This window comes from Rhodnius prolixus, unplaced genomic scaffold (assembly GCF_049639745.1).
Source record: "Rhodnius prolixus isolate KJV_2025 unplaced genomic scaffold, Rpr scaffold_5, whole genome shotgun sequence".
NCBI classification, from domain to species: domain Eukaryota; kingdom Metazoa; phylum Arthropoda; class Insecta; order Hemiptera; family Reduviidae; genus Rhodnius; species Rhodnius prolixus.
In genome coordinates this window covers 20,104,456-20,132,263 of record NW_027411624.1, presented here as the reverse complement: position 1 = coordinate 20,132,263, position 27,808 = coordinate 20,104,456, and the positions used below count along the sequence as shown (strand labels likewise).

Genomic DNA, 27,808 nt, shown 5'->3' with positions numbered 1-27,808 from the left:
TGTTACGAAAACAATTTTCTTCTTTTGCGAGGATATGGCGTGGAATCGGAATCAGCCAGCGAGCGAGCTGTACAATTCTAGTGCCTCCGCTGTTTATACATAATAGGCAGCAGAACAGTGGCTGTCTGTGTGTGGAGGCCAGGAGTGGAGGAACTGCGCTATAATGTTGGTGAGGAGAAAGAGTCCAGAGTGATGCGCGTGCGTATATACCATCCATATAAACTACCCAAAAATGGGAGATAGAAGATCTGGCAACATTGCACAATACAACACTCGGGAGCTTAGTGGGGAGGGGATGAACTATAGATAAAAAAAAAAGATGTGTTTGAGAGAGAGGGATATAATAGAATGAGGAGCTTCACTGTACAAAGAGAGAGAGAGACCAAAGATAAGGGAAAAAAGACTGGGGGTCTGGAGTTAGGGAGAAAATTTTTTTTTATTCCAATCCGGTCAACCCCGACGTACATGCGCGCGCAATAATGTCAGCCATGTTGGAGCCACCTTTAAAAACCCCCTACTATTTTCCAATAATAGTACTGGGCTTGCGCACTGGACTGCTTTCTAGTTTCTCTGTGGGGGCCCCCCCTACTTTTTCCCATTCTGTAGACTTCTTGGTAATACTGAACAATGTCCATTTCACAATACAACTTGGTGTCTCTTGGATATCATTCAGCACTGTAGCTCTTCAGATAATTCTTGTGTTCAATAGGAGTTCATATTTCATTAAATTCAGCACTAAATATTAAAATCCATCAAGTTTCTATTTTCTACAGGAATTTTCTCTAATAAATCGTTTAAGGTTTTATTACTAATTTTTCTGGTTTTTGTTAGTTTTCAAAAAAATTGAACAACGTAGTTGCCGAGTGCACTGTGAATATTTCAAACTTTTTTTTTGCCAAGAAAAATAAATCCCAACTTGAAGAAATATTATATTTAAATTTATCACTTGTGTGTTAAGTGGAGAGAAGTGTTTAATAAATACTAAGAAATAAGGGGCTAAATCGAATTTTATTTGCAAACTTACTTCTATTTTTATTCCGTGATATTTGACGCTTTATTTCAAATGATTATTCATTCAACAAAAAAAAAAAATTGAGCAGAAACTGTGATTGTGAATTAGCCATTTATAAAGGTCACCTTGAGCCATGGATCGATACGAACTCATTTCTGGAAGAAACAAAATGCCCTAGAAGTTCGTTTGTTTCACACAAATTACTGCTTGGGAGTTCAAGATTAAATATGGTGGAAATTACTCCTAGGCGTGATTTCTGATTATCGTTTTGTTAAATCGTTAAGATTTTATTAAATAAAAATTAGGAACAATTTGTTGCGCGCGCAACCGTGTGTACAAGTCTCTATTTTTATAAGAGTGGATTCAATTTTTAAAGCTGTCAAAACAAACTGTGAAATGAAATATGACAGTATTCAAGTTGAACAAACAATAAAATAAGGATTAAATGGTAAGTTTCGCAACATTTCATCATGCCTTAAATAACAATCCAATTAGGTAAAGTGTATTATTTTTAGTTTTTTTTACATTATGATTTGGTGAATCCGTTTGTATTTGTAACAAGCCTTTAAGCATTGTGCGCGATTATTATTTTACAATTTTCTTGTGCATGATGTGTTTTGTACCAGTAGAGGAGAAACAAAAGGCTATAGAGAGGTCGAGATACAGCGTTGCCAGATTGTCGATTGGATAGAATTATAATCTGGCAACACTGCGCGCGTTCATGAAGAAGCAAAAAAAAAAGAAGAAATTGAAGTGGAGGGAGGGTAACTTGCACACCAGGCAGCCGCGTACAGAGTATGAGGTGGTGTGGTGGTAAGAGGGGTTAGTTCTGAGTCACACGAAGGTACGTGACAAGAACTTATAGCCTGTATTCCCTCTCTCTCTAGCCATACTCTCAGAGACAGCTACGTGGCTAGCTCTCTCTTTCTCTCAGGCGCGCCAGCGCACTCTTGCGCCACATTCTGGCTGTAATGGGTACGTCCATTACCCTACCTCTAGTAATTTCTTCACTTCAACAAATCTACCTTCCCTATTCCTTTAACAAAACTTTACTATAATCTGGTCGGTCAACTGAACCTGCTTCGCTGCTCAATAAGCATGCGTTCTACAAAAAATGAAATCGTAACTTTTTACACCCTAACAATTTTATATGATACCTACTGCATTCTAACTTATTCTCAATAAATTTAATAGGGAGTCAGTAAAAAATCAAAGCAGTAAACTTCAATTTGTCTGCAATAGGTTCATAAAAAGAAAAAAAACACTTTGCCACCTTCCGATTGGTTGATTATATTGATTGAGTCCAAGTCTGGGATGTTCCGAATTACTCAAGAGGGGCACGTCACCTCGGATATAACGGATGCTAAAATTAAATCTATAATGAGATTTACACACTCGTAATATTTGTTTAAAGTTTAATTTAATCAACAATCCAATCTTCTACAGAACAGCACTATTAAGAATTTTCTTAGAAAGAAGTTTCAACTAAAAGTTCTAAGAATAATATAGATTTAAGTTTAGACAATATCGAACTGGCCTAATATTAATTTTCTTGGAATCAAGTTTCTTAGTGGATTATAAGCTTAAATTTCAAGCATATCGAACTGGCCTAATATTAATTTTCTTGGAATCAAGTTTCTTAGTGGATTATAAGCTTAAATTTCAAGCATATCGAATTGCCCTAATATTAACCTTCTAGAAAGCAAGTTTCTTAGTGTATAATAAGCTTAAGTTTCAAACATATCGAAATGCCCTAATATTAACCTTCTAGAAAGCAATTTCTTAGTGGATTATAAGCTTAAGTTTCAAGCATATCGAATTGCCCTAGTATAAATTTTCTTGGAAGCAAGTTTCTTAGTGTATTATAAGCTAAGTTTCAAGCATATCGTAATGCCCTAATATTAATTTTCTAGAAAGCAATTTCTTAGTGGATTATAAGCTTAAGTTTCAAGCATAACGTAATGCCCTAATATTAATCTTCTAGAAAGCAATTTCTTAGTGGATTAAAAGCTTAAGTTTCCAGCATATCGAACTGCCCTATATTAATTTTCTTGGAAGCAAGTTTCAAACAAATGTTCAAAAAAGTTGATAAATTAAATTGGGGGAAAAAAATATTGGACAAGTTTTACTGAATTTCGTCAAAATTTAAAACCGGGAAGTTCGTAGTTCCTAAAAAAACACGTCATTATCTCGCAAAAACGGAATTTCAACAACTCATTTAATTCTAGTTAATAATTTATAAATATCCATTCAGTGGGAGATCCCCCGGAGCGTGTTCCACGTGTAACGAAGTACTTATTAGTTAGATAATTATGAATAGTAAATTACGCCCCTTTTTGTAGACCTAATTTGGTAAATCAACAGGCTATAGACATGGTGTTCATTTCTTACCTATGACGATTCTAATATTTTTATTTTAATGAAAGAAAAATTATAAATCAGATTTTTGGGAACAGGTGATGAAAACGTTGCAATTAAAAAAAAAAGCCTACGGTAATAAGAACTATTAAAATACCCCCCACTTTTCCAGAAACTAACTGAGGCACTGTGCTGTGCATATTTGGGGAAACGAAAAGAGAGAAGCTGGGAGTAAACTGCGTAAAAAGTTTCACGGCCTCGAAGGAGTGTATCTAACGGTATCCCTCAGTAGGAGGGCCGACTGGGGTGACTACACACACCGACAACACGACCGACAAGGGGTCTCCAATTTCCTTTCTACAAGTACTCAACAGAACATATTGCAACCGCCGTATACTGCACCTTAGTGCAATAAGTCCACTCACTTTGTACAGGGTCATACGCCGCTGTTGGCCTTCAACGAAGCAGAGATATCTAGTATTTTTCAACTTCATACTTTCTACGTTTACAAAGGACAACCATTGTTAATCTTCCACTCCCCACCAAAAATCGTAAAACTCCTTCTACTTTTTTAGTTACTCTTACCGCTATAACATGGATCTTAATGCAATCGTATCAGGAAATCAGTAAACAAAAAATATATCTACTGTTTATTGAAGTCAGAAGCCAGCGACTGTGAACGTTCACAGCTGATGTTTTAAGAAAGAAAAATGCCTGTGTATTGTTTTTGAGGAACCGCCGTCATATTTTTTTAGTCTAAAATCCAGTGAAGGGAATATAAATTAATAAATACAATTAAAACAAAAATGGAGGCGAGTAGTAACAATTGTACTGTTAGATCGATACGGGCCCCAGCTCCCTTATAGGGTGGGAGACTGAACATGCAGGCGGTTGTTACAAAATAATTTTCAATAAATGCAGCACATAATAAAAAAGATAATATTGATGGACATGAACGGACTAAGGTCATCAGTTCCTTTCCGCCATTATCAAACAGAACGTATACTATATATACAAGAGATCGTCCGTATTATTGTGAAAAATTGAAATTATTGGGTGTAATAACTTGGGTCAGTTAAGAAGTAATTAGTATAAAATTGTTGTAAGTAAAGTAAAGTAATCGCCTATTTTTTCAGGCGGGGCTCTTAACGTCCAACTACCAATTAGGTGTCGTGGACGGAGGCGACTAGCAAACATACTTTACTGTAAATTTCTTTTATTAACCATTAAATAAAATCCAAGGCCTAAGACGGGAATCGAACCCAGTACCACAATACATATTAGCTTCGCAGGTCTCGCCTCTAACCGCTCGGCTACCGTGGCGCCTAAATTGTTGTAAACCTACTTTATAATTTAATCTTATTTTTAATACATACCGTAATACACGTTTTGAGGTTTCCCAAAATTAGGTAAAAGAGGTTTCTGGAAAAGATGGCCAGTCCTGTGACCAACTAAAAATGTATTAAAAGTTCATATTCTTTCTCACTTTTGCATTTTTTTTGTTTTTTAAGGGTTACAGTCGGCTTTCGAAGAATTAGAAATTGGAAACATAGAGGAAAGATTGGTTAATGACGGCGGATGCTTCAACCTCTGGCTTTTACACTGTTAATTAATTTCTTAGTTAAAAAATTTCTCATTACCCAACCACCCTCCCTTCTTCCGTACATAAATCAAACTTTTAGGCATGTTGATCCGACAACACTGTAAAAATTTTTGGCCTTTCGAAATGAGAAAACAAAACAAATTTTCGAAATTTTTGTACCATCTCTAAAAATCATCTAGTCAAAAATTAGCCTAAATATTGAAGGTGTAAGTTTCGCAATATGTTTCGAAATTGAGGCTCAAACACTCCTGGAGGCCATTTTGTGCAATCACTTATCTACTAAGATTTAAGATTGTCTTTATTTTCATTAACATTTTACTGCGTATTAATATAAAGATTTATCTCTAGTTTATCCCTGGGGAAAAAAAAAAAAAAAAAAACAGATAAAATATTCTGTTAAATACAATATGTATTAGACTCTACGTGTGCTTGTTTTTTAAGCATTTTTTCCTTCGTAAGTACCTACAATGCTTTAATACGGCTAGAATATACTCCAAGTAGGTAGGCGCCACTGTAGCCGAGCGGTTAAAGGCGAGACCTGTAAAGCTAATATGTATTTGTGGTACTGGGTTCGATTCCCGGTCTTTAGGCCTTGGATTTTATTTAATGGTCAATAAAAGAAAATTTACAATAAAGTATATTTGGCTAGTCGCCTCCATCCACCACACCTAATTGGTAGTTGGACGTAAAGCCTGCCCAAAAAAATGGGCATTACTTTACTCCAAGAAGGTAATAACTGGCTCGGGTAATAACTGTTAGCCAGAATTCCCATTAAAAAGATTATTATTAAAAAAAGCATGATACGATGATGCTCATCTTTTCTCAACATTTCATTTACCTTAAGAAATGGAAATTATACCAACTATGATTTACGTCGTACATAATTTCTTTCGAAGAAAAAGATAAATGCTAGGTAAGTATAAATAAATACGAGATATTTTGCTGATTGCACACCCTCTCAGCAAATGAAACTGAAATCACCCTTAGCAGTTAATGGTTATTTAAGTTTCGATGATCTAGCTTTTTCTTTTCACAGAGAGAAAAGAAGCCAGCCACTTCAAAACTACTAAAAATAATTTTAAATTGAAATAATAATAATAATTTAATTAAAGCGGTTAGCATACTGGGACTCCCACGCGGAGGTCCCGGGTTCGAATCCAGCAGCTGACCCTTAGATTTTCTCTTCCTTGGAGCTTCTTACAGCTCACTGTCCGGTGATGGACAGTGTTGTCTGTAACGAGAGAACACTGTCCGGAGGCCGGCAGTGCACTGGAAAAAGCTCTGGGCGCTAATAACCTCAGCTGTTGATGCGCAAAAAAAAAAAAAATAATAATTTAATTAAAAAAATAGAAAGAAATATGCTGTTATATTTCAAAAAGATTAGCTAAATTTTGGGTTTATTTTTAGTATTTTATTTCCAGAAAATATTTAATAATTATTTTTACTAAAAACACACACGTTTCAAAATCAAATTGACAACACGCCTCGATATATATAATTAAATGATTTAAGGCGCGTCAACATCTAAGGTTATTGGCGCCCGGTGCTTTTTTTAGAGCACTGGCGGGCCTCTGAACAATGTTCTCTTGTTTGCAGACAATACTGTTTTAACACTGGACGGTGAGCTGTAAATAAGCTCATTGGTAGAGAAAATCTAAGGGCCAGCATCTGGATTTGAACCCGGAGCCTCCGCGTGGATCCATTTTTAAATTTGTTCAAAGCTTTTCAAATAATAATAAAAACCATATGAAAGTATTCTAGCACCCTTAGTGTACATCAGTTCTTATTAGGGTAATTTCAAATTAAAAAGGGGCTAAAAATAGTAGATATTATGTATTTTTTAATCGGTCAGAACAACAACCTTGAACTTTAAATAAACGAAGTAATTATTATCATTCAGGAGAAGGTTTTAAACTATTTTCATAATTTTTAAATCGCCTTAAATGACTTTATTCATGACAACTACAAATCTGGTATAACCATTTTTATTTATACAAAGGCATTATAGGTATTTAATTTTGTCAGGAATGAAAACATAGAACCTCTCATTCTATTTCGCATAAGCGAAACCATAGTTTGCATAGGCCTTTATAGGCTGCACAAATTCGTATCACAACAAAGTGCGGGCTAGATTAATAAGACAGCAATGGGACAAGCAACGTTAAATACCAGAAAAATTAAGAAAAACTGTAAAAGTTAAGGCTAAGAGCCTCTCTGACTTGGATGTCAAAAGGCGCTACCGTACAACTAGCTGGATCTCGCTATTTGAACACACCAGTTCAAAAAACTGAACTCTATAAAACCTTCTAAATAACTCTTTAGAAGTTAAAGCAAAACCGTTGAAATAAATTGAAAATGCCACCCAAAAAAAATAGAATTCCTAAACGATGTAGATATTAAGTATAGAAAATTCTTCAAGTGTTACAAATAAGTACGTGCGATTAAGAATATACTTTAATAAGACTCGTTATACTTAATGTACCGTTGCAAACCAAATAAAGATAATTGAACCGATAACTTTACTTTAGTTAAAAAAGACTATAGCCTTTTTTACACCGTCTACAACTATCTGCTCATTACCGTGTTAAGGTCAATTAACTACTATAAACCTGATGAATTTAAGAAAAATCAAATAAAGAAATTTTTTTTTTAACGCATTTAAAAATTTGAAATTAATTTACTATCAAATCAATCAATTTCAAATTATAACAATAAATGCAAAATATTCCCTAATTTAGACGTTTCAGTAACAAAAATTATTTGTTTTTTAAATTCTGTACGAAACACATAAAAAATGAAGTGATTTTAACGTTAATTAATCGAAATTTTACAAAAATGTGTATTTTTCTTAATATTTAAAAACAAAAAATACAGCTTCTTTAATTATTCATAACTTTGAAAATAAAAAGGCCATCAAAATGATTCCAACTGCATTGTCTTTTTAGCAAATTATATTTAAATAAACTTAGTACAATTACATGTTTCGCTAATAATGTGAAAAGATACAAAACATTTAATAAGGATTTTTTATTAAAAAAAAAAAAAGCAAAACAAAAATCTTTTGATCGATGGTAGCGGCCTCTAAATATTAATCGATTTTGCTCTAATCGGACGAAACTTCTTGTTTTTAAATGAACTTTCGATTTTCCGCCCGGCGATCTTTAAAATTTAAAATGTCAACAATTTTTTGAAAACACCCTAGTGATTACCTTTCAACTGGGAAAAAAAATATGGATATATACCCAAAAATTATATGTGCTTAAATTAAAATTAACCAGAAAATAAAATTCCACCCAAAAAATAATAAGATTTTAATTCCACAAAATTTTCTATATGTGGTCTTGTTACATAAGAGGGTCGTTTGAAAAGTCCGTGCAAAGTCACGAGAGATAGCACCACTGGCGCGTATCGAGGTTATGTTTAGTTAGTAGCATCTCTTGGAAGAACACACACCAAGTTTCAGCCAGATCGGTCTATTTCTTTGTGTTTGGCATTCGTTTGAATCGAGGAAGTCGAGTGATTTTCAAAAAATGGACGAAAAAGAATTTCGTGTGTTGATTAAACACTACTTTATGAAAGGCAAAACGCCTCAGGAGACTAAAGAGAAGCTCGATAAACATTATGGTGACTCTGCACCTTCGATTAGAACAGTTTATAAGTGGTTTCAAAATTTTCGGAGTGGCCATATGGGCACAAGTGACGCTGAACGTTCTGGACGCCCTGTTGAGGTTACTACTCCAGAAATCATTGATAAAATCCATGATATGGTGATGGATGACTGAAGAGTGAAGGTGCGTGAGATTGCTAGTGCTGTGGGCATCTCGAATGAACGGGTACATAATATTTTGCATCAACATTTGGACATGACAAAGCTATCCGCAAGATGGGTGCCGCGATTGCTCACGCTTAACCAAAAACGAAATCGTGTGAAGTGTTGCAAGGACGGTTTGCAGCTGTTCCAGAAGAATCCGCAGGACTTTAAGCGTCGTTTCGTCACTGTGGATGAAACATGGATACATCACTACACTCCTGAGACCAAAGAACAATCTAAACAATGGGTTACCAAGGGGGAATCTGCGCCAAAAAAGGCGAAGACCGTTCCTTCGGCCGGAAAGATTATGGCGACTGTCTTTTGGGATTCGCAAGGAATAATCCTCATCGACTATCTGGAAAAGGGTAAAACTATTACAGGTGCATATTATTCATCGTTATTAGACCGTTTGAAAACCGAGCTGCAAGAAAAACGCCCACGATTGGCCCACAAAAAAGTCCTTTTCCATCACGACAACGCACCAGCTCACACCTCAGCAGTTGTGGTCGCAAAATTAATGGAAATAGGGTTCCAACTCGTTTCACATCCCCCCTATTCTCCAGACTTGGCTCCCTCGGACTACTATTTGTTCCCCAATATGAAGAAATGGCTGGCGGGAAAAAGATTTTATTCAAACGAGGAGGTGATTGCAGAAACGAATGGCTATTTTTCAGACTTGGACAAATCCTTTTATTCGGAAGGGATCAACAAACTAGAGCAGCGTTGGACGAAGTGTATAAGCCTAAAAGGAGACTATGTTGAAAAATAAAAAAGGTTTACCCCAAAAAATTAAGTAGTTTTTATTTTTGCACGGACTTTTCAAACGACATATAATGTGTAACAACTAGGGTAATCACATAAATTTATCCGTTCATATATACATGTATATACGAGTATATATTATGATCGCGTTTATCAAACATGTCTACCTTGACCTATATATCTAATCAGGAATTTGGCAGATGTTATTTTAAAAATGGATTTGTCTCTGAGAATTGCTGGCAACCAAAATACGTTGGTAATATTTTACCAGTACACTAACTGATCCAAAAACTGTTATTTTTTTTTGCAGACATTCATTTATCAAATGTTACACAAAAAAAAGTTTATGAATAAAAATTTAAAATAAAATCAAATAAATAAAAAAAGACTTCCTGCATTTCTAGTTAATTTTAGTCCAGATGCAAATATTAAATGTTGCGTAATTAATAATAATTCAATTAAAACCACTTAAGAAATGATCGCTATCAATCAATATCTCTCTCTAGGGGTCAAAATAATTGATTATGTAGAGTGGATGATATGTAAAAGACACGTTGGCAATAATTAACATGTTAATGATATGGTCTCTGACAATTGGCTGTTGGTATTGGGGGTGGCGAAAATGGTTACCTCTTCTTACAACGTGACAATTATAATATTGATACTTTAAAAAATACAGAACCAATTTGAAATAATGTAAAAGTGATCATTGGAAAGACAACAAAAAGATAATTTAAAGATACCATTTTGGGAAGAGCGTTCTTTTTTTTTGAATCTTGGTGGAAATTTAGGGACCTCTGACTGGAGTAAATATATAGTTTAACGGAGGGAATTTAATTTTTTTTTTCTCTCGAAAACTGTAACTAATATTTATGCAGGAATTAACGCCTGGCTCTTGTCGTCAGGGATTGAAATCCGTAGTATTCATACAGCTAAGGATTATGGGACATCTCTACTTGAAACTGGACACCTTAAACAAGGATTTTGGGCAAAAGTACTAAATTACCCTCGTAACTAGATGCTTATCATTTAGAATGTATTTTCTACGAGGGGCATTATTTATATTTTGAGCCTAATAATAAAAAAAACAGTAAGTCATTGAAAATGACTTCATTGGTTTTCAAAATATTCTCCTTTATGATCTATACACTTCTGCATGCGTTCGAACCACTTGTCAAAGCATTTTTTTCCATTCCGCTTGAGACACCTCCAAAACATGGTTTTTGAATGCATCATCGGCTACTTCTGCCGACGAAAATCGTTGTCCACGTAATTTATTCTTGACGTTCGGAAACAAAAAGAAATCTTTTGGTGCCAAATCAGGACTGTACGGCGGATGACCCATTAATTCGATTTTTTGAGTGCTCAAATAGTCGGTTGTTAGACGAGGTGTGTGACAGCTGGCATTATCTTGATGAAGAATGATCCGTCGGCGCTTGTTTGTTTTCCTTATTTCATCGAAGACTTCCGGCAAACAAATGGTTGTGTACCATTCATTTGTGACCATTTGTTTCGAAGTGCTTCAAGCGCGAACAACTTTGGTTGGAATTGGTTCATCTTGAAACACCCATACAGTCGACTGCTGTTTAGTTATAATATATCCATTATTCGTCACCTGTTACAATCTTATACACGTCTTTTGAAGCACCGCCATTGTATTTCTTAAGCATTTGTTTGCACCAATCGACACGAGCATCTTTTTGAGATTTTGTCAGATTATGTGGGATCCAACGAGAACAAACCTTTTTCACGGCTAAATGATCATGCAATAGTTTATATATGCTGGTGGAACTAATGCCTAAGGTTGCCTCAATCTCACAGTATGTCACATGACGATCTTGCATTATTAGTTTTTGCACAGCATCAATGTTTTCTAACACCTTCACGACTTTCATCGGTGAGCGAACGATGACCACGATTGAATTCGTTACACCAGCCTTTCACAGTGGCAAAGGATGGGGCTTTATCGCCAAAAGTGGAAGTAAGTTGATCGATGCACACCTGTCTTGGTAATCCACGACGAAAGTCGTAATAAATCATTGCACAAAAATTTTCACGAGTTAATTCCATTTTTTCGCTGAGACACAATTTTCAAGTGACTGTAAACAACACAAATCGCGCTCAAATAACAAAACGTTCTGAAGAAGGTTATGGTCAAAAATGTCGAAACTTTCATGTGGAAACGTCAGATAGCACCTGACAGCACTCAGTGTTGCCAAGGCTCAAAATATAAGAAGTGCCCCTCGTATTCGTGCTGAAGAGATTTTGGTGCTCACAAAATTTAAAATTCATGCATAAAGGTTTTCAAAAATCTTTGTTGGGATTCTTTTTCAAAATAGTTCATTTTCCAGAGATATTAAAATTCATATTTAATAACCAGTACAATTTATTGTGCAGGGTATCTGAGAATTAACAGAATTAACCTTGGTTAGGTATAATCTCAAAATATTGTTAAGACTAACAGCACGGTTATACTATAAAAATAAAATGCGTAATATAATTTAGATAACATGAAATATAAATTCAACTCAAGATAAACCTTGAGAATTATGTTCTTTGAGAAAATATCCAAAAAAAAATCTCAAAGATCCATTCAGTAACGTAAAAGTAGTCAGGTTCCCAAACTTAAATATGAAGTTTAAACTTCTAACGATTTTTTTTATTTTAAAGTTATTCTGTACCCGGCTAAAGATAGATTTTCTCCTTTTTCGGATTCAGAGTTCCTAAAAACCGAAACTTCCCGTGAAAAAACAAAATCAAAACGGAAACATCATCACAATACTTCGCAATAATTAGCAAGAAAGACAAAAATGTTTACTAGAAAATAAATGTAAGGAGTTTAGATGTTTCTGACGATAAACTATTCTTTTACTATACATTGTAGATCGTTACAAATTAAAATTCTTCTTAAAACTCCACCTAAAATTGTTTGTTATACATGTAACAAAATTTGAATAATATTCAACAAGTAAAAAAGATAGAACGTATGTTGAATATTACTAACAACATTTTAACAGATAAGCGTTATCAGTATATTTACATTGGTGAAGTGTTTGTAACGAAGTGAATCAACCACCAGGTGTGTTGAACAACAATCAATTTCAGTTTGTTCTGTCAGAACAACTGAACTGATAATGTTTATAAAAATGTACAATAACTTATTATAGCCAATAACGTCGAAAAATTTTTGAGCTATTTTACAAAGAGAGAATTTATAATTTAGTTTTGTTTTAAAAGTTCCAATCTGATCGGGCCATAATGATAATTAATGCCAAGGAATTGAATTTTGAAATCCAATAAGTAAACACAAAATAGGTGGTAAAAACATCCTTTTTTTAAAAAAAACCATATATCAAGAGAAGCGCAAAGGCTGCAAGCTTTAGAAATGGATTTTTTTAAGGAGAAGTTGTCGCTTTTCGAGGACTCATCGGGTGACAAACTCGGACCATACGAGACATCGTTAAGGTGGGCACAAGCATAGTGCACATCGTTAAGACCAAACAGCTGCAGTGGTACGGCCACCTCAGAAGAATGGGGAAGAAGAGATGGCCGAAGAAGTTTTTCGATAATATGTCCCGGAAGAGAGGCCGGAGAAGAGGCCGCTCAAGAAGGAGTTTGCAGGGAGTGGAGAAGGCAATGGCAGCAAGAGGCTTTTCTGAGGAGGATTGGGTGGATAGAGTACTGGCGATCCATTTTGTTGGGGTTCGGCATATGACCCAAAGTCGAATAAAAAAAATATATCAAAGCTTAATTCAGTAAATTCGTATTTCCTGGATGCTAGATTCTGAGTAAAAAGTTGAGAAGCGCTGATAGTAAAAAAAGGAGTATCATCCAAAAATGGACTCGAAGTTTTTTTTAAAAAGAAATTAATATAAATTAGCTTTTCTGGAGCTCGATGTGGCTGCTAAGGAATTCGGTTTAGAGGTTAACAGCGAAAAAACCAAGTATATGGTCAATACGAGGAGAAGAATAATATTCTGGAACCTACGGGTGGGGGAATATTCTTTTGAAGAGGTGAAAGAATTTAAATACTTGGGAGCAGTTTTAACCTCCAATAACAGTGTCAGGGAAGATCTATGTGAGAGAATCGCAGCCGGTAACAGATGTCTCTGGACGCTGCAGCCAGTTTTCAAAAGGAAATGCTTGTCCCGAGCCATAAAGTTAAGAATATGCCAGACTACCCTGCGTCCAATCGTTACCTACCAAAGCGGACGAACACAGGTTGTGCAGTTGGGAAAGAAAAGTATTAAGAAGGATTTTCTGATCCTGTAAGGACGCAGGATGGCTATAGAATCAGGACGAAACGAGAAGTCGTTGAACTGTTCGGTGAGCCTGATATAGTAGCCAGTATAAAGTCTGGTAGACTACGATGGCTGGAACATTTACACCGAATGGAGGAGACGTGAGGTCCCAGGAAAGCGCTATATGGACACCCTGGTGGAAAAAGGCCGAGGGGTAGGCCTCGACTAGGATGGTTGACCGACGTGCAGGAAGATTTAGAAGCCCTTGGTCAGCAGAGATGGAGAACGTCGGCAAGAAATAGAGATAGGTAGAGAGCTATAGTGGCTGAGGCTCAGGTCATTCATGGACCGTTATAGCCTTTGAGTAAGTAAGTAATTATAAGAAATGGAGATAGAAGGACCAATTTCTTGAAAATTCTTTTATTAAGGTCATCTGGGTATGCACATTTTTGGTTCTAAGAAAGAAAAACAAAGACTTTCAAACAAAGTAATCCTACTAAAGAAATGAAGTAAGGAAATAGAAGAAGATAGAGGGAAAATAAAAACTGACGAAGTAAGATCAACTACAATGCAGAATTGGCAGGGCGGAAGGTGTTGGAGTTAATGTCTGAGGAGGAGGAGACAATATAATCCTGAGCGGCAGAAAGACCGAAGGAGAAGACTGACTGGCTGCCGTAGTGAAAGAAGGTTGGATAATCTTCCAGGCTCATCATGTTTTTTTAGAGAGAACCAGCCACTCCTGTACACGAACACACCTCTCCTCAATGGTGTACACACAAGCCAGTCCAAACACTCGTTCGAAAGAAAGAAAGAGATGGAAGGATGTTATCGATTCTTGTGAGGGAGGAGGTTGCTCCGGTCATAACGGATTATCTTGGCCAACTTGGCCGCCGCCATTTTGAAAATCCTCTAACCACTAACTTCCTTTTAACATCAACTATAGCCTTCCCATCCCAAGAGCACCAGTCTTATTTTCGTTTTTCATTTAAAAAAAAAAAATTATACCAAAATATTAGGTATCAAAGCATTTTGTTTACTATCAAAATGAAGCACTAATTTTATTTTGTTTTAAACTTTACATAATTTACTGCTTTAGAAGGTTAACGGTATTTTTAAAAGCATAAAACACAGCTAACTTTTTACCAAACAAGAAGTGAACAGGCTTAGCATTTAGAACAATTTCCGCTCTGATAAAGAAAGAACAAAAACAAAAAGAAATCTCAAAACAAAATAGTAAAGAAAACATGAAGTAAACTCTTATCTTGAAGAAGTCTTCAACACTAAGAAGAAGTCTTGAACACACTAAAAACATTCTCACATTGGTTAACGGCAGCTCAGCTTATCCTGTTATTCTATTATTGTTGTTGCAGTTGCAGTTATCCTATTTGTTGCAAAACAAAAAAGTTTCAAAGAAAGAAGAGCGTTTCAAATGAAAGTATTACTGTAAAAACAAGATGAAGTTAAAAAAGAAACAAATCGCAAAGTTTTCACAAAAATAAAAAAGATGATAAATAGAAAAAATCAGGTTATTATTTTAAAGTCTAAAAAACGTTATTCATTTAAATAAAGAAACGCATTTAGAAAAACCATTATAAACATAATTTTCTTGATCAAGAAACTAAAGAAAATAAAGCCACCGGTATCAGGGAATGTATATGTAACAGAAATCCTTGTGGAATTTTTACTGAGTGAATATAGACAACAATACAATCATTATGATTGACCTATGCAAAACAACAGTACAGTCACATCAAATCGCTAACACCAATAGAAGACAATTGTTAAGTACACTCCTTTCTTGTTACCTCATCCGCCTCTTAGAATCACCATGAAATTAAACTTCTCTTCTAGTCCGCAGTAAACTTTCACTTTTCACCTTTTACTTCTGATTTGTGTGTAAATAGCAACACAACAATTGAGTTTATTGTTTATTTTTCTTATCAAATTTTAAATAAAAATAAAGAATATTTTTCTACAATAAACATAAGGAAAGACCTTATTGTAAACAAAGCATTGAAATAAGTGCTTAAACGAATGAAAACCAATAATCCATTTAATTAACACATTATTTCTAAGAAAATTACCATTAACACTTTGATAAAAACAGCGAACTAAACACACAACATCCTACATTATCTGTTATTGTCGACAACTTAATTATTTCTTCTATTAACTTCTAATCAATAAAACAAATACTGTTTCATTTCACGAAACTTAAAACTTAAATCTGAATCAGTAATCACTTAGTACTTAGAAATCATTAAAACTTTAAAAAGTCTCTTCATTTATTCAAACGTATACATATTATCAACTTATCTTCAAACTTAATCATTATCAATTATTCAAACTTAACATTATCAATTATTCAAACTTAACTTTATCAATTATTCAAACTTAACAATTTTCTTGAACGTTTAATTCTAATTTCACTTATCACTTTCTAAAGTAATCTACTCATCCCCACTTTCGGAAGAACTCATAATCGAAATTTTAGAGAAGATTTTTCAGCAACATTTTTAAGATTTATGCGGTTGGTAGTCACTCTATAAAATTTAAATAAAATCGTAGGAGGCGTTTTGCTAGAAAATCTTACTTAAAATAAGGAAAATTCTATTCGAAAAATGGGCACTTTCAGTGTGCTGATTTTTGTTTTCCAAATTTAGACATTTAGTTTCAAATTTATTTCTTATTAATATATCTTTAGAGGACTACCTTAGCCCATTCCCTTCGCTCGGAGGAAATCCTTAATCTTGCTGAGACAGCGAATATAGTGTGAAACTATTTTATTAGTCGAATTCTCTACACCTCTCATTTATCTACTTCTGACAATGGAAGAATGTCTAAAAATCAGTCGAGAATACAACAAAAACATGCGTTCTACGACGGATAAAAGTCATCAACATAAAACTTTAAAACCAAAAAAATGACGTTTTTGAAGCCCAAATGGTCATAATCATTGAAATGAACTACCACTTTGTGGTTGGTTATCGTATAGGTTTTTATAAAAATTATTTTGTGAATAAATTGTATAGTTTCAAATATGGTACTAAAACAAATGGACATCGTTTATTAAACAACATAATATTAAATTTAACCTTAAATTAGGTTAAATTCAAATGTAATTTTTTCAAACAAATATGTTTCATAGCACTGTAGTTGACTTACTTTCTACGTCGAAAGCTTGGCAACAATAAAGGCTGAAAATTGAGTCAAACACTTCGGATGTAGAAATCATCTAATAATTTTTTAAATTTTCATCTCGTTGGTATTTTTTTTTATTAAATTATTATTATTAAACTGAAAACAGCTAAATTGAATACTGTTTGAAAGTAAGCCATTATCATCACTATTAAGGTCGATGCATATATAACTTGACTGTTATTTTGGTTGCCACTTTTTTTACGAGTTCTTTATATTAATGACATACTTACTTGGCGTGATTGTCCGTTAGATGTCTCTATATATCTAAACTTACAAGACAACTAGGTCGTCAGGTCTGCCGACTATATCTATCATCAGGTTTTCTACTGTTTGAAAACTTATAAATGGAAAATATAATCACGGAACTCAATAACTGTTCGGATTTTTAGCTACGAATTTTATTCTTTCATCAGTTCTTCATTAATTACTTTCAATTATTTAATTAATTTTTGACTTCCAGCAAAGTCAAATAAACTGCAGTGAAATAAGAAGGAAAGAATATGGCAAATTCTTGTCATTATTATTTATAATTGCCAAGCTTTTGACCTTGGGCCCTATGAAACGTGTGTCAAAGGTGACACACGCACTTATTTTGAGTGGAACGCATCGTCAGAGGCAAAAAAATTATAGTATAATTTTATATAATACAGCAATTCGTGGAATACTTTGAAGAAATTATAGTATTTATTGAGAATAAGGTTCTGGCAAACTTTCCTCAGATCAATGATCATAAAGTGGGTCATTTTTAATAAATCTTTTTTCCTCAAAAGGTTCGCCATCAATAACCTACAGGACTAGGTCACCTTCAGGGCTTATGACAGTTATAATATTATTAAACAATTGTAGTATCTAAGATTGGTGTTTCTTCCAACTTGTCTGTTTATATACTTGAAAAAACGTACTTAAATGGATGTAGTTTCCCTTAATGTATTATTTCGGTGCAATACGGAGTTTTACAATCTAGTTAGAGATAGTTAAAGGTAAGACCCAAATAATATAATTAGTTTTTTCGAACTTTTAGTAATTTTTTTTTTTAAATGATTTAAGGCGCGTCAACTAAGGTCATTGGCGCCCCAGGGCTTTTTTCAGTGCACTGCCGGCCTCTGGACAATGTACTCTCGTTACAGACAACACTGTCCATCACCGGGCACTGAGCTGTAAGAAGCTCCTAGGAAGAGAAAATCTAAGGGACAGCAGCTGGATTCGAACCCGGGACCTCCGCGTGGGAGTCCAGTACGCTAACCGCATAGCTAATCCCTTCCCTAGTAAATATTATTATAATAAAATCTATTTAATGTCAAATTTACATATAAACATACATATTGGTTGTTAGATTATCTCAATTATTTCATCTATTCCTCTTCAGTTTGCTGATAATGGCATTTTCCTTGAGGTTCTGGTTATTCTGCTGGAATAAAACCAGAATAAACAGCTCCTATTGCAAACAACGTTACAATTAGCGGCGATTTTGTGTTGTTTCTTTATATATATAACAAAAAAACAACCAAAACGCGGTACCCAATACCAAACTACGCAAGCCTCAAAACATCATTTACTATAAAAATTTAATTCACCTTTTTTTCCTCAGTTTATTACACAAACTGAAATTAAAACTATAAACAGTTCACAGGTTCAAGGAGACCTCCTTATTTCAACATTTTTATAGCATAATAAACTTCTTATTTTTATGATGGATTGACTTAGTCGCTCTACGAGGGTCGTTTGAAAAGTCCGTGCAAAAATAAAAACTACTTAATTTTTTGGGGTAAACCTTTTTTATTTTTCAACATAGTCTCCTTTTAGGCTTATACACTTCGTCCAAAGCTGCTCTAGTTTGTTGATCCCTTCTGAATAATAGGATTTGTCCAAGTCTGAAAAATAGCCATTCGTTTCTGCAATCACCTCCTCGTTTGAATAAAATCTTTTTCCCGCCAGCCATTTCTTCATATTGGGGAACAAATAGTAGTCCGAGGGAGCCAAGTCTGGAGAATAGGGGGGATGTGAAACGAGTTGGAACCCTATTTCCATTAATTTTGCGACCACAACTGCTGAGGTGTGAGCTGGTGCGTTGTCGTGATGGAAAAGGACTTTTTTGTGGGCCAATCGTGGGCGTTTTTCTTGCAGCTCGGTTTTCAAACGGTCCAATAACGATGAATAATATGCACCTGTAATAGTTTTACCCTTTTCCAGATAGTCGATGAGGATTATTCCTTGCGAATCCCAAAAGACAGTCGCCATAATCTTTCCGGCCGAAGGAACGGTCTTCGCCTTTTTTGGCACAGATTCGCCCCTTGGTAACCCATTGTTTAGATTGTTCTTTGGTCTCAGGAGTGTAGTGATGTATCCATGTTTCATCCACAGTGACGAAACGACGCTTAAAGTCCTGCGGATTCTTCTGGAACAGCTGCAAACCGTCCTTGCAACACTTCACACGATTTCGTTTTTGGTCAAGCGTGAGCAATCGCGGCACCCATCTTGCGGATAGCTTTGTCATGTCCAAATGTTGATGCAAAATATTATTTACCCGTTCATTCGAGATGCCCACAGCACTAGCAATCTCACGCACCTTCACTCTTCTGTCATCCATCACCATATCAAGGAGTAGTAACCTCAACAGGGCGTCCAGAACGTTCAGCGTCACTTGTGCCCATATGGCCACTCCGAAAATTTTGAAACCACTTATAAACTGTTCTAATCGAAGGTGCAGAGTCACCATAATGTTTATCAAGTTTCTCTTTAGTCTCCTGAGGCGTTTTGCCTTTCATAAAGTAGTGTTTAATCAACACACGAAATTCTTTTTCGTCCATTTTTTGAAAATCTCTCGACTTCCTCGATTCAAACGAATGCCAAACACAAAGAAATAGACCGATCTGGCTGAAACTTGGTGTGTGTTCTTCCAAGAGATGCTACTAACTAAACATAACCTCGATACGCGCCAGTAGTGCTATCTCTCTGACTTTGCACGGACTTTTCAAACGACCCTCGTATACCGTTATATCTTCGTTTTACAAGATTGTAATATTCCTTACACTGTTTGTCCATTGAAATTGTATTATTTAAAAGAAGATTTTAGTTCAATATGGCGCGTAGACCACCTTCAAAAAATGGCACCTCTAATTATTGTTTTCAAATATATCTCAATATTTATTGATGAAACACTATCCTATTTCTAAAGCGGAAGTTATGCTTTAAAATGCTGTACCCTCTTTGAAACACATTTTTTGTTTTTGATATTGACCTTTAAAACATCCGGTTCCGGTAGGATGTGGAGATAACAATTTGTACCTAATTTTACTCATTAAATAATGTCACAAAGTATTAGTCAATTTTCTATTTGTATTTATTGTTAACTATTGTTCATTTGTATCGCAGAATGAAAATTTGCTCATCCGAGACACGCAAAAAATATGTTTTTCCTTTTACTTTCTCTTATTATATAAGAAAAATATTGCGATTTCCATTATCAATCAATAATTCTGAAGCTGAAAGAAAAAATTGAAAAGCCGACACCTAGTTCAGTAACATTTTATTTATTGAAATTTAGAATGGGGAAATTTATTATGTTTCAAGTCAAAAGAATGCGAGAAAAAATAACTAAGAAAATGTAGCTGAAGAACTATTTCTCACAACTTCATTACAGATCTTTTATAACAAATTTCAAATTTTGTTGAATTAACGAACACTACTTAAAAAAAAAATCTATATTGTTCATCAATATTATCAGTATTTAAAAAATCAATCTAAGTAAAAGAAAAAATTAGCGAATTATGACTCAAATAAATATCGATCTCGTTAAGTAATCAATCTAAGTCACCGTTTCCCAACCTACGCGAAAAATAATCAATAATGGCGGACATATAAAATTTAAAAAAAAAATTAAATCATAAAAATATCATAGAAACGTTGTTTCCTATAATTCATAAAAATTATTTTAATTAATAATATTATCCAGTAAGGGAAGGGATTAGCTATGAGGTTAGCATACTGGACTCCCACGCGGAGGTCCCGGGTTCGAATCCAGCAGCTGACCCTTAGATTTTCTCTTCCTAGGAGCTTCTTACAGCTCACTGTCCGGTGATGGACAGTGTTGTCTGTAACGAGAGAACACTGTCCGGAGGCCGGCAGTGCACTGGAAAAAGCTCCGGGCGCTAATGACCTCAGCTGTTGATGCGCCAAAAAAAAAAAAAAAATATTATCCAGTAAAGTTGTTAATATGTACAGTAATAAGGTTAGTCTGCCTCAAGATATACGAGAAAATATAATAGCACTTTTAACGGGATTAAAATTGTCTTTCATGGGGTATTTTCCAAAACCCGAAAAACACAAATGATAATTGAATTTCAAACCCCTTCTATAAAGAAAATTTAGGAAAAGCTACATCATTATCAATAAAAGATAAAGAAAATTTAATAGAATTATCATGTGACAGAACTTAAACGATAATTATGTAAAAATCTGCTTAAAGAGACTGATTGTAATGAGTAAGCTCTATCCAAGCAACATTAAATTTAATTGGTACTTACAGGTAGTTGTATGCTTAAAAGAAATACGAGGGTCGTTTGAAAAGTCCGTGCAAAAATAAAAACTACTTAATTTTTTGGGGTAAACCTTTTTTATTTTTCAACATAGTCTCCTTTTAGGCTTATACACTTCGTCCAACGCTGCTCTAGTTTGTTGATCCCTTCCGAATAATAGGATTTGTCCAAGTCTGAAAAATAGCCATTCGTTTCTGCAATCACCTCCTCGTTTGAATAAAATCTTTTTCCCGCCAGCCATTTCTTCATATTGGGGAACAAATAGTAGTCCGAGGGAGCCAAGTCTGGAGAATAGGGGGGGATGTGAAACGAGTTGGAACCCTATTTCCATTAATTTTGCGACCACAACTGCTGAGGTGTGAGCTGGTGCGTTGTCGTGATGGAAAAGGACTTTTTTGTGGGCCAATCGTGGGCGTTTTTCTTGCAGCTCGGTTTTTAAACGGTCCAATAACGATGAATAATATGCACCTGTAATAGTTTTACCCTTTTCCAGATAGTCGATGAGGATTATTCCTTGCAAATCCCAAAAGACAGTCGCCATAATCTTTCCGGCCGAAGGAACAGTCTTCGCCTTTTTTGGCGCAGATTCCCCCTTGGTAACCCATTGTTTAGATTGTTCTTTGGTCTCAGGAGTGTAGTGATGTATCCATGTTTCATCCACAGTGACGAAACGACGCTTAAAGTCCTGCGGATTCTTCTGGAACAGCTGCAAACCGTCCTTGCAACACTTCACACGATTTCGTTTTTGGTCAAGCGTGAGCAATCGCGGCACCCATCTTGCGATTAGCTTTGTCATGTCCAAATGTTCATGCAAAATATTATGTACCCGTTCATTCGAGATGCCCACAGCACTAGCAATCTCACGCACCTTCACTCTTCTGTCATCCATCACCATAACATGGATTTTATCAATGATTTCTGGAGTAGTAACCTCAACAGGGCGTCCAGAACGTTCAGCGTCACTTGTGCCCATATGGCCACTCCGAAAATTTTGAAACCACTTATAAACTGTTCTAATCGAAGGTGCAGAGTCACCATAATGTTTATCAAGTTTCTCTTTAGTCTCCTGAGGCGTTTTGCCTTTCATAAAGTAGTGTTTAATCAACACACGAAATTCTTTTTCGTCCATTTTTTGAAAATCACTCGACTTCCTCGATTCAAACGAATGCCAAACACAAAGAAATAGACCGATTTGGCTGAAACTTGGTGTGTGTTCTTCCAAGAGATGCTACTAACTAAACATAACCTCGATACGCGCCAGTGGTGTTATCTCTCTGACTTAGCACGGACTTTTCAAACGACCCTCGTAATATGTAAGCAATTTTTAATTGTTTAAAAAAAAGTTTAAAACTAAGTTCTTACACTTTACAAAGTTTTTAAAGTGAACATGAACTTGGAACTCCTTTGTAACAGATACGCACACTGTATTCCTATATAAATAAAGATAGTATGTTAAAACAAAACACTCGGAATAACCAAGTTCGCGAAATACAATCATTTTTACGAAATCATAAAATTTAGCATGATGTACTTATTACCAAGTGATACGCGAGCCAAAAAAAAGGGTTGGGAAACGCTGATCTAAGTGATTGAACTAAATAATCAATATTTTACGGGAAATCCTCACTATTAAATCAATACGACAATTATTGTAAAAAAATTATCGTATGAAATCCCGCACAGTGATGGTTTTTAAAATGTTTTAGGAGGGGGGAAAAAAAATATATTTGCATATCAGTATGGTGTTTTAAGATAGAGCATTGAATTAAAGGCAACCTTTTTTACACACATACAATGTACAATGCAAATATCAGTTTAATGGAATGAGATATGTTAGTTAATAAACACATTTTTGCCCAAAAATATTAGGCACAATTAAGCAGACCAAATATTTGATGAATTAACTAAACTGAAAAAAAAAAGAAGTAAAAGATTAATTTACGTTGCTTTTTTTTTTTTTTAATTAGGACACCCAACGATATCACTGAGGTCATTGACACCCGAAGCATTCTCATTACGTCAGTATTTTTACTTTACAGATGGCACCAATTCTGATTTAGCAATTGGCTTGAGAATCATTAGTAACAGAGATATTTATAGAAATTGGTTAGAATTTTTTAGAATTATGTAAAATTTAAATTGGTTTAATCAAATTTAAAGTGAACTAGGATGAAATTAGGAGGAATCCCTCACAGAACATTAAATCATAAACTTCTGTGATCACTGCCTTTATAATCACCACAGATTTCTTTCCTGCCATTATTTATTGAGACTGCTGCAGAGTAATGAACTCTAGAAATTTATTGACTGTCTAATGGAAGTCCATCTATTTTTAAGAACAGTGAAGTTATTATTCCTAAGAAATTAATCAAAGAATTTTGTGGAAATGAAAACTTAATTAGAATTGCACTGAAGAAAGTCATAATTTTTAATATATATTATTTATTCTTAATATTCTTTTTTATATATACATATACATAAAGATTTATTTCCTGATTAAGTTGAAATAGTTCATAACGCCATATTTATTTTTCTGTGAATTTCATCTTTGACCCCTAATATGATTGTCTCTTAGAATTTTATCTTTTATTATTAATATTAAGAAGGCTAAAGTTCGTTCTGTTCTATTTTTATTTAAATTTCGTTTTTACTTAAATATATAATTTAAATTTTACATAAACCACACTGTCACATGCAATAAGTAACTACGTGACTGAGGTCTTTGTAAGATAATTACGTGACAATTTAGTTTCTTTCTAAGAAAAATTGATTTATTTATAAACTCATATCATACTTTAGTATCATAAATTTTGTGGAAATTCAGGAAAACATTCTCCAATCTTTGTAATATTTATTTTGCTGGTCGATTTAAATATTGATAAAAACAAATTTGCTTTTTTGGAAGGGTATAAAGTTTAATTACTAAATCCAAGGTAGACTATGATCTGTCTGGAATTGTTTCCAAAATTCCTTTTATCACTTAACTGTCTAAAAGTTTTACTTTTAGGGAATGTGTATGTTACACTAAGCCTTCATTTATGAAATTTGATCAAGTTTGATTACATCATTATGGTGCTCCATAACCTATAACCTGTCTCTGTCAACACACAATTCAGAAGTTGTTTAAGAGCAATTTATTTGATTAGTCATCAAAAAAAAAATAATAAAACCTTCATAATAGAACTCAAAGCTTGAAGATTCACTAATCAATTTAAGCGTGATTGGTACGGCCACACATCAGGAGAAGAAATCAACATTAACAACCAACCGATTAGGAGAAGAGGTTTTAAGAGTTAGCTCTTAGCAGTGGTTCCCCCGCTAAGGTTCAAGGGTTCAAGTCTAGAAGCTGGCCCTCAGAATCTTCTCTTTCTTGAAGCTCCTTACAGTTCCACTAAATCGGGGGCCAGCAGCAGTGTCTAAAAAAAATGTTTCGGGCGCCAATAAGAAAAGTTTCAACATGTCCTCTTCCTTAAACATGATATTGAAAACAAATGTACGGTACATTCAAATTCAACAACTCCACTGAATTACAGTCGAGAATTATCCTAGGCACAATGATTCAAACAGCAAAGTAATCAATTGAAATAATAATAATAGTAATAATAACAACAAGGGAAGGGAATAGCTATGCGGTTAGCGTACTGGACTCCCACGCAGAGGTCCCGAGTTCGAATCCAGCTGCTGACCCTTAGATTTTTCTCTTCCTAGGAGTTTCTTACAGCTCACTGTCCGGTGATGGACAGTGTTGTCTGTAACGAGAGAACACTGTCCGGAGGCCGGCAGTGCACTGAAAAAAGCTCCAGGTGCCAATAACCTTAGATGTTGACGCGCCTCAAATAAAAAAAAATAATACAATAATAATAATAGCAGGAGCAGTAGTGAAAATAATAATTGACAGATAATAATAATGATAATAATAGTAATAATAATGATAATACTAGTAATAATAATGATAATACTAGTAATAATAATGACAATAATAGTAATAATAATGATAATAAATAATAGTATTAATAATGACAATAATAGTAATAATAATGATAATAATAGTAATAATAATGATAATATATATATATATATATATATATATAAATAATAATAATTTCAGAACGCAGAATGAGAATTTATTCAAGTGGAAGGCTTTTCAGGATCTAGAGAGAGCTTTTAAAGGGCCAAATGATAAGTTGCCGTGAACACTTCATGTATGAGAAGCTTTGGAAATCTCATTATGAATTCATGAACTCCGAGTTGAACTTCTAACAATGGTGAAAACTGTTATTAACATATGTAGCAAGTATTTCCAAGGTAAGTGAATGGAACGTAGCCTGTAATCTTTAGTCGATTCATTTTAAGTTCAACGAAGTACTTCTACTAAATAATTTAGTATTCTAACTACGTAACAGAGAATGGAATTGTTAAGAAAATAATCGTAGATGAAATAAAAAAAAGAACAAAGTGGAAGTTCGTTTACTTTAATCCGAAACTTCTGTTGTCAAAATTATCTTTCAAGCTTCAACTTAAGTTCACAAAGTTCCAGAAATAATCCAATCTAGTATTTCTCATTTTAATCGAGCAATTCTCTTCAAAAGCAGAACTTTGAATTCTTGTTAACATTATTTAGGATACTGGAAAGCTCAAATTTGTACCTTCATTTACAAGAATTTGATGGCATTACGAAGAGATAGGGCTTAGTAATTTGATCAGATGGATTGCTAACTTGGAATGGAACTCTAGAAGCGAGGATGTCTGGTAAGGGGATCAGCAGCGAAGATCTATAACAAAAGACTCTTTCCTATCATTCTGCGGAAGCTTTCGCACTGGTTTGATAATTCAAACAAGTTCATCTAACCAGCCTCTACTGATGATCCAACACAAATGCCACACTACAGGTCACTTGGAAGCGAGTCTTGACCTTGCTTGACTTAAGCTGGTCATAGGCCTTCTTAGATTATTTCGCCGTAGGTTCACCCATAGTAAAACTATAAACAGGAGTTAAAGAAACTTCACTAATATCCAATCAAATCGCTCAACATTCACTAGTTTGCGATATAAGGTCTCTCCAACTGTCAGAGGTGATAAAGAGCAAAAACCACTAGTAGGAGACCCTGGACATTGTAAGAATAAAAGTGAGGTTCATTCTACGTAATAGAAAGGTCGTCACAGTAAGCATGATTTCTTAGCTCGGTGGCTATGATTAGAACAGGGAACTTGGTGCAACCAGTGTTGATGCCTGTCGGTTGCCCCTGCCGTTCTTCCTTAGAGATCTTCCCCAAGAAAACCTAGATGAATGGTTTCATCATCTGGAGATGCTTGTTAGATGCGTAGTCTCAACTTGCATGTTACGTACTTGTAGAACATCTTATTACCCAAACAATACAAAATATCCATAGATGATAGGCAGACTTCCGAAGTTTTGTGGTAAAAACACAATCTGCTTTAATTAAAATAAAAATTTAATTCCACAACATAAAAAAAAAGAAAAATTGGTGATCTGCATATCTGCAAAAGGACACAGAATACTGCTGCTTTATGAGTTGCGATAGCGCTAGTTTTGTAAATTTATGTAGGAGAAATATCAGGAGTAAATAGTAAAGTAATTGCCCATTTTTTCAGGCCGGGCTTTACGTCCAACTACCAATTAGGTGTCGTGGACGGAGGCGACTAGCAAACATACTTTACTGTAAATTCCTTTTATTAACCATTAAATAAAATCCAAGGCCTAGACCGGGGGATCGAACCCTCTAATCAACAATACGTATTAGCTTTACAGGTCTCGCCTCTAACCACTCGGCCACTGTGGCGCCTAATACAGGAGTAAAAGAGCACAATATAACATAAAAAGAGCAGAAGAGATTTGGATGAGAGCAAGCGACGGAAGATTAAAATTATTTTTTTAAATTATAATTAATTAATAAATAAAATTAATTTTTTATTCGTGTTTTGTTTAATTTATACATTTTTAGTACAAAATTGCCATCAGTTTACCTGATGATGCGGACAGACATCAGAACAGTTTTTTTAAAAATAACATCCAAGTAATTTAAAATGGCTCCTAAAAAAACTTAATTACCCTGCTCATTAGATGAGCACCTTTTCCTTTTTGAATAATATGGCTATTAAAGATGGCCAATTTAATGTTAATAAAACAATTTAGGAGTAATATCCCTCACACAAGATGGTTCAAACAAAAAAAAAAAAAAAAAAAGTTTAATTTATACAGTTGCCAAATAATTTCAAAATGTATAATTGTCTGCACGATGGTGGTAGAAGATAGACAGACAGACA

General features: G+C 34.5%; 1 protein-coding gene and 1 long non-coding RNA gene across 4 annotated transcripts in view; one reads left to right on the top strand and one right to left on the bottom strand.

Annotated features, from left to right (window-relative positions):
- Window positions 1-27,808, bottom strand: part of spen (spen family transcriptional repressor split ends) — a 187,878-nt gene that overhangs the window by 109,491 nt on the left and 50,579 nt on the right. The gene's annotated exons all lie outside the window — the stretch shown is intronic.
- LOC141458867 (uncharacterized) lies at window positions 614-27,457 on the top strand. The gene is made up of 2 exons (XR_012461231.1): window positions 614-1,460; window positions 25,632-27,457. It is a non-coding gene; the product is annotated as an uncharacterized lncRNA (long non-coding RNA).